This window comes from Pyrus communis, chromosome 1 (genome assembly GCF_963583255.1).
Source record: "Pyrus communis chromosome 1, drPyrComm1.1, whole genome shotgun sequence".
In the NCBI taxonomy this organism is placed as follows: domain Eukaryota; kingdom Viridiplantae; phylum Streptophyta; class Magnoliopsida; order Rosales; family Rosaceae; genus Pyrus; species Pyrus communis.
In genome coordinates, this window is record NC_084803.1 from 31,133,002 (window position 1) to 31,140,562 (window position 7,561).

At 36.9% G+C, this 7,561-nt stretch overlaps 1 non-coding gene across 1 annotated transcript; it reads left to right on the plus strand.

Moving 5' to 3' along the window:
• The first annotated feature begins 834 nt into the window (after positions 1–834).
• TRNAD-GUC (transfer RNA aspartic acid (anticodon GUC)) lies at positions 835–907 on the plus strand. The gene has a single exon. It is a non-coding gene; the product is annotated as a tRNA-Asp (tRNA).
• Positions 908–7,561: the final 6,654 nt, after the last annotated feature.

Here is a 7,561-nt window from a genome sequence, read left to right on the forward strand (position 1 = left end):
TCGTAGTGGGGCTTCACGTAAACAACCTTTGTGAAGCACCACCTTTCTCCATGTTTAGTATCTTTTTTTTTATTTTTTTTTATTTTTTATTTATTTTTTATTTATTTTTTTATTAACATAAATAAAATCAAACGGCATGGAATTGGTCCTTGAATGGAAGGTGATACTTGAAGTGAACCGGCATTGGTTTGAATTCTAGTGTAGGTGCCTGATTAAAAAAAAACAGCAAGTTAGTATAAAATGTAATGGAATTTGAAAAAAATGACTTACTTGTTTTGTCTGACAAGAACTCAATGACAAACACCACTCCTTTGAAAGTTTCAGGGATATTGGACTTGGCCAGATTGCAAGTGATGGCTATGACTTGTCCAATGTCATCAAATTTAACTTCTTTGGATTTTGTGGTTTCAAGAACGTCCTCTATGATGAATTCATGACATTCCCTACTTGTCACCTTTGGAAGGGCTTCCAAGATGTCTTTTTCACCTTCTTCTTCCTTGGAAGTCATGAATCTGCAAGGAATAGGGATACTTGTTGGAACGGGGTTAAAAATAATGAAATTTGGAACAACCATACCTGTATTAGATGGCATAGGAGCAATAGGTGCCTCCGGTAAAGGTGTTTCCACCCTTTCCGTGAGTTGTGACAAAAGAGAAGCATTATCAAGTGCCATGTTGTTCTTTAACAAACAAAACACATATAAAAAAAAAAAACTAAATCTACAAGACAATACAGAAACAAACAATCCAAGGGATTAGCAAATTTTCTAATCCCCGGCAACGGCGCCAAAATTTGATGCGTGATTTATACGCACACAAATTAAACCCTCTTTTTGTCAATTGTAGTATAGTGGTAAGTATTCCCGCCTGTCACGCGGGTGACCCGGGTTCGATCCCCGGCAACGGCGCCAAAATTTGATGCGTGATTTATACGCACACAAATTAAACCCTCTTTTTGTCAATTGTAGTATATGTATAAGTAGGGATCGTTCTGGACCGGGGATTAGGAGGGATTGCAAATCTCTTGGAAACTGACTCAAAAACGTAAAATAAAGTTTAAAACACTAAACTAGACTCAAAGAATGCAAAATTAAAGTTTAAAACACTAAGACAAACCAAAAACTCAAAATGCTTTAAAAACACAAACTAAATTGAATTCTAACTAAAATGAACATTAAAGCAAAAGGGGGATTGAGGTTTTTACGAAAATTGAAATAACGAAACAAGTTAATAAACTAGATAGAATGTAAATATGAAATTTATGGATGAATGCTAGCTAAGGGGTTCATCTCCATACATGTTACACTTGCATACAAGATTGATTCTCAGTTGGTCTTTCGATAAATTATGAAACTCAACGCCCCGGGTTAATTAGGTCCACTTAAATTAACCGTCAAGTTCTCCTTAAGTTAATGAATTGGATGGGTTAGCGCAACGCAATTCACCACATTCTCCAAAAGTCCTTTACGTGAAAAGCACAATAAAGATACAATCAAAGATCATTAAGCATTATGAAAACTATAAGTGTTGACGAGGCATTCGTTACTATGGAATACGCATGAAACTTATGCCAAGAATTCGTTTAACGCGATTGTTTATAAGCAACCTCCACTACTTGTGAATATAAGTTCATAACGATTAGGTGAAATTCACTTATATTCTAGCGTCATATTTATGCATGAAAATTAAGCGCGCATTCTTAATAAACATTCATAAATAAGTTATCAATCAAACGGTTAAACAAATTGAATTCAAAACTTATGAAATTCCAACGAAAGGTAATCAATTCGTAATGCAAGTATAAACATAGTTTCGAATCACCCCCTAGCTAAAGGGGGGTTTATTTCCTCATAACTTTGAAATTAAAGAAACACCTAAACATTCCAACAACTCAAACTTGAATTGTATGAATGTTTAGGCACTCTTCTCTTCCATTCCTCATACGTACAAAACAAAGAGAATTGAATTTAAACTTTGAAATCAAAGAAACACCTAAACATTCTAACAACTCAAACTTGAATTGTGTGAACGTTTAGGCCCTCTTATCTTCCTCGTTGTTGTAGCACAAGGTCTAAGGTGAGGTTTGGGGGACTATGGAAATGGTAGAGGAGTGGTGTTGTGAAGTGTTGGAATGGTGTTTGGATTGTAAGGGAGATACACGGCAACAAGGGGTTTGTTGCTTGGTGTTTGTGACTGAAATGTGTATGGAAGAGTGAATGAATTTTGAGGAGTGTTGGAAATAAATATGTTTGCATGAGAAATAAAGCTAATGGTGAATGAATGTGAATGCATGTGAATTAAAGAAGGAATGCTTGTTTGGAAATGAATGTGAAGACATGTGAAAGCTGGAAATGCATGTGAAAATGTTGGAAATGGGAATGAAGGTCACGGCAAAGGTTGGAGAATTGATTATGGATGCATGTGTTGAATGATTTCTTGGTGAGGGATGTGGAGTGGTTGAATGTGGTGCAATGATAATGTTTTGTGGCTGAATTGGTGGTGGAATTATGATGGGAGTGCATATGATTAAAGAGTGGGAGTGCATGTGGGTGAATGTGAAGGGAATGCATGTGTTGATGACTAGGTTAGTGGGTGGAAATCTGAAAATGGCATAAGGGAATGGGAGCTCACGGTTTTGAGTTGTTTGTTTGTGTGAAGTGTGTGTGAATGCATGTGAAGATGCTAATAAATAATGCATGTAGGGTTAGGAAATAAAATCATAACTTAAAGGGAGATGATTAAAGGGTGTTGAAAGGTTTTGCATGGCTTTGAAGTGATTGTGGATTGGGCTAGGGTTTAAGTACATGAAATGGACCCAAATTGCTCCCCCTTGCATGGCAAGGAATGGTGTTTGTGTTAAGCCCAAGGCAAGGTGAATGTAATTGGGTTAGGGCCATTGTTTTATGTCCTCAAGTGCATACAAAGCCTTCAATTTCATCCAACACTTGGGCTCCAAGCATAAGCTATCCATCCTTAGCCCAATAGTGCTCCAAAAAGCCCCAAAACGCTCCACAATGCATCATTTCGTCAAACACGTCTTATTATCCTGAAAACACACAAAAGAAGCATAAAGGACTAAAATAACTAAACAAACATAACGTAAATGTACGAGAACAAGCCATTTAAGTCGCATGAATATGCTCCTATCAGTGACCACCATAAAAACCAAATAGCCATGTGCCCTTCACTCATTTTGTGTTTAAGTTTAACCCCATTGAGCCGTGTTAACCATGTTCTTTGTTAACCCATATCATCCTCACCTAGCCTAGATTAGGACCATCCGTACCCTTTTTCTTGAAGCATAGTAAGCATGAATGAATTCCTTTTGATTAATGTGTTGCAGAAAATAAGTGTGGGGGAAGGATTATTGATGTGAGTTATGTGCCATAGGCACGGGTAGAAAGGAAAAAAAAAGGAAAAAAAAAAGAAAAGAAAAGAAAAAAAGAAATGAAAAAGAGTTGAAAAGAGGTGAAAAAGAGTTCCAAAGTATGGTTTGTTGAAGTAAGGGCCCAAAACAATGAATTAGGCCCTAAGAGTTGCTTGAATCTTCCCGATATGTCTAAAAGTTGAATTCTGCATTCTAAGTGAATTCTAAGTCTTAATTTCATTACTTTGCTTGCTATTGCTTAAAGAACTTTTGTTTATCCCTATCTTTCCTTGTTAGCCAATACCCTAAGCCCCGTTACAACCCTTGACTTCTATCTTGAGTGTTGTGCATTTCAATTTGTGGAGTTTGAATTTGGTATGAGCATATGGTGTCACTGGTTCTCGCATCTAAGTAGTAGCATTCCATTCATGAGATCATATTTAAACATGTTTAATTACTCCAGAAATTGCGTTCTTTGTTATAACATATGTGAGTACTAGTCTTTCATGTTTACATCAATCTTCTCACATATAACTAGTGTAGGGTGTGTAGTCAGAAAATCTGAGTGAAAATTGAGTGCATAACTAGTGAGGAATTGAGGGAATTCTCTAAGGCATGTTACTACATTCAAAATGTGTTTTATGTGATTAAATGCGAACTAGTGAATGGTGACTATGATTAAGTATGTGCTCGAGGGGAAGGAAGACTAAAAGCTATATGAGTAATGATCTTTGACATGTCATGTTTCATTGGAAATCCCTGAGGCAAACGTTGGAAGGTTTAGGTTTTGTTTTGTTTGTTTTGTTTCGTCTTATTTTCTTTAGTTGTTTTGTTTTGCTCGAGGACTAGCAAAAGTTAAGTGTGGGGGAATTTGATAGGAGCATATTCATGCGACTTAATTAGCTTGTTCTCGTGCATTTATGTTGTGTTTCCTTAGCTATTTTAGTGTTTAAAGTCACTTTTGTGCATTTTCAGATTATAAAGCCAAAGTGTGCAAGGAGATGCAAATTGGAGTCTTTTGGAGCAAAAGAGGAATGAATGAGTTGAAGACTTGAAGAAACGATGAATTCCTACTCAAACGAGGATTCCTACTCAAACAAGGTTTCCTACTTGAAGTAGGAAAGTTAACCCTAGGTTTCCCGTTTTGGTAACCTTTCCTAATCTAAACGTTCATATTTTCTAGCCACTTTATAGGCCTCGTATGCACTTTAGGACACAAAACAAAGGCCCTAGCCCAAATTCCAACCTTTGCCGTGGCCTTTCCCCTTCTCCTCTTCCCTTGCCGTGCAAGGGGGGGCACTTTTGTCCCATTTTATGCACAAAAAAACCCTAACCCTAAACCCTAGCCGCACCTATTAATCAATTCCCTTTTGAGTTTATTTCCTAATTCTAGCAGCCTTTGAATTAACTTTAATTTAATTTTAATAAGCTAGGGTTTATTTTCTGAAACCCTACACATTTTACAACCTTAGGCGCACCCTAGGAGGCTCTAAAAAATAATTCATTCTTCTCCTCCCATATCAGCCGCAAGTCCCCATCCATTCACCCTAATCCTTCTAACTCCCATCTGATGCGTGATTTATACGCACACAAATTAAACCCTCTTTTTGTCAATTGTAGTAAGTATGTAAGTAGGGATCGTTCTGGACCGGGGATTAGGAGGGATTGTTAATCACTTGGATTTGACTCAAAAACGTAAAAACACAATATAAAACACTATACTAGACTCAAAGAATGCAAAACTAAACTTTAAAACACTAAAACAAACCAAAAGACTCAAACATCACCCAAAACACTCAAAACTGCCTTAAAAACACTTTCTGGGCAGTTTTGAGCACTTTGGTGAATTTGGACGAAATTATGTAATAAATTGAATCAAAACACTGAGAAACATAAACTAAGACACTTTCTAACTAATTTGACATTAAAGTAAAGGGGGATTTAGGTTTATACGAAATTAAATTAAATGCACAGATTCTAATTAAAACAGAATGTAAATATGAAATTGATGAAATGGAATGAATGGATGATAGAATAGCTATGGGGTTCATCTCCATACATGTTACAGTTGCATAATAAAATGATTTCCAATTGCATTTCAATAAACCATGACTTCTCAACGCTCCAAGTTAATTAGGTCCGCTTAAATTAACTTTCAGATTTCCCTAGATTCATTGGATTGAATGGAATACGCATTACAACCAAATTATTCCTAATCAAAGTCCCTAACTATGGAATACGCATGATAGAGACATTCAACAAAGATCATTAAGTTCAACGGAAATCATAAACATCGACGAGGCATTCGTTACTATGGAATACGCATGAAACTTATGCCAAGAATTCATTTAACGCGATTGTTTATAAGCAACCTCCACTACTTGTGAATATAAGTTCGTAACTATTAGGTGAAACTCACTTATATTCTAGCGTCATATTCATGCATGAAAATTAAGCGCGCATTCTCAATAAACATACATAAATAAGTTATCAATCAAACGGTTAAACAAATTGAATCCGCAACTTATGAAACGCAATTAGAAGTAATCAAATCAAAATGCAAGCATAAACATATATTTCGAATCCCCCCCTAGCCAAGGGGGGGTTTAGTTCCTCATAACTTTGAAATCAAAGAAACACCTAAACATTCCAACAACTCAAACTTGAATTGTATGAACGTTTAGGCACTCTTCTCTTCCATTCCTGATACGTACAAAACAAAGATAATTGAATTTAAACATTGAGATCAAAGAAACACCTAAACATTCCAACAACTCAAACTTGAATTGTATGAACGTTTAGGCACTCTTCTCTTCCTCGTTGTTGTATCACAAGGTCTAAGGTGTGTTTTGGGATAGTGTGAAGTGTTTTGGAGGGATGGGGAGTGGTTGGAGTGGCTGCAATGGAGGAGAAAAGTGTTTTGGTGGCTGCTGCAAGGGTGTGGAGAGGTTTTGACGAATTTCTGGAATATGGAAGAGTGAATGAGAATGAATGAATGTTGTGTGAAGTGTGTATGGTATTTATAGGGAGAAAGAGAGGGAACATGACAGCTAGGAACTTGGTGGAAATCTGAAATGGTGATGGGAGATGCATGTGGCTGATTTATGCATGTGATTAAAGGGTGGGAATGCATGTGCTTTGACAGAAATGAAAGGGAATGCATGTGCAATGAGTGTGGAATGAATGATTGAATGCATGTGGCTGATTTATGAAGAGTGAATGCATGTGGCTGATAGGTATGAATGATTATGGTTGCATGTGGGTGGAAATGCATGTGGAATTAAAACTAGAGTGAATGATTATGAATGCATGTGGATTAAAGAGAGAGAATGTGGTGTAATGATGAAGTGGAATAAGTGCATGTGGATGTGGCTGATTTGATTTATGGAAGATGCATGTGGATTAAAGATGAGTGAATGATTATGGGTGCATGTGGATGAATGTGCATGTGCAAGGTTGTTGTTGTGATAAGTGATAAGTGTATGGTTATGATAAGTGTATGATATGATAAGTGAATGATATGATAAGTGAATGATATGATAAGTGAATGATAAGATAAGTGAATGATATGATAAGTGGATGATAAGATAAGTGAATGATATGATAAGTGGATGATATGATAAGTGGTGAATGATAAGTGGTGAATGATTGTGAACACGAAAGATTCCTTGAAACAAGAAACCAGAATAACGTGTACAAAATATTATTTTTGTGTTTATGATTTTGGGGTTACGATCTCTCTCAAATTTGGTCCTCTGATTCTATCTTCGTAGGATGTAGGTTTGTGGATGAGTTGTTGATCCAAAAGGCCGTCCGGGCTTGATCTAAGGATGAACAGTTGATGAACGGATCTTCAAGGGCCTTCGAGGCTTAATCTTGAAGAACAATTGTTTGTTGATCCAAGGGCCGTCGGGGCTTGATCTTGGATGAATGGATCTTCAAGGGGCATTGGGCTTGATCTTGAAGAATGGGTGTATGGATTTCTTCAAGGGGCTTTTGGGCTTGATCTTGAAGGTTGATGGATGAGCAGATCTTTAAGGGCTTTTGGGCTTAGTCTTGAAGAACGATTGGATGTGTGGATTTATTTGTGTTGTTGATCCAAGGGGCCGTTGGGGCTTGATCTTAGGATGAACGATGAAGACTTTCTTCAAGGGCCGTCGGGGCTTGATCTTGAATAATGGTTGTGTGGATTTCT